Below are 227 nucleotides of genomic sequence, written 5' to 3' on the forward strand. Positions count from 1 at the left end.
CGTTTCATTATTTTGTCCTCCTTCCCTCTCCTCCTTTTCGTTTTTTAGTTGCGGTGTCGATATCGCGTGGCGGCACCTGTTGTGTTTATTTCCCTGTTCTTGTCGTTGTTATCATTGTTTATGTTTTGAAGGGGGCGGGGCCTCGAGACGCAACGAGAGAGATGCTCCGACACCGAGGTCTCGAGAGGGGGATGGAGAGCTCTTGAGATGATCCTAGGAACGAAAAG

This window comes from Penaeus monodon, chromosome 30, assembly GCF_015228065.2.
Source record: "Penaeus monodon isolate SGIC_2016 chromosome 30, NSTDA_Pmon_1, whole genome shotgun sequence".
In the NCBI taxonomy this organism is placed as follows: Eukaryota; Metazoa; Arthropoda; class Malacostraca; order Decapoda; family Penaeidae; genus Penaeus; species Penaeus monodon.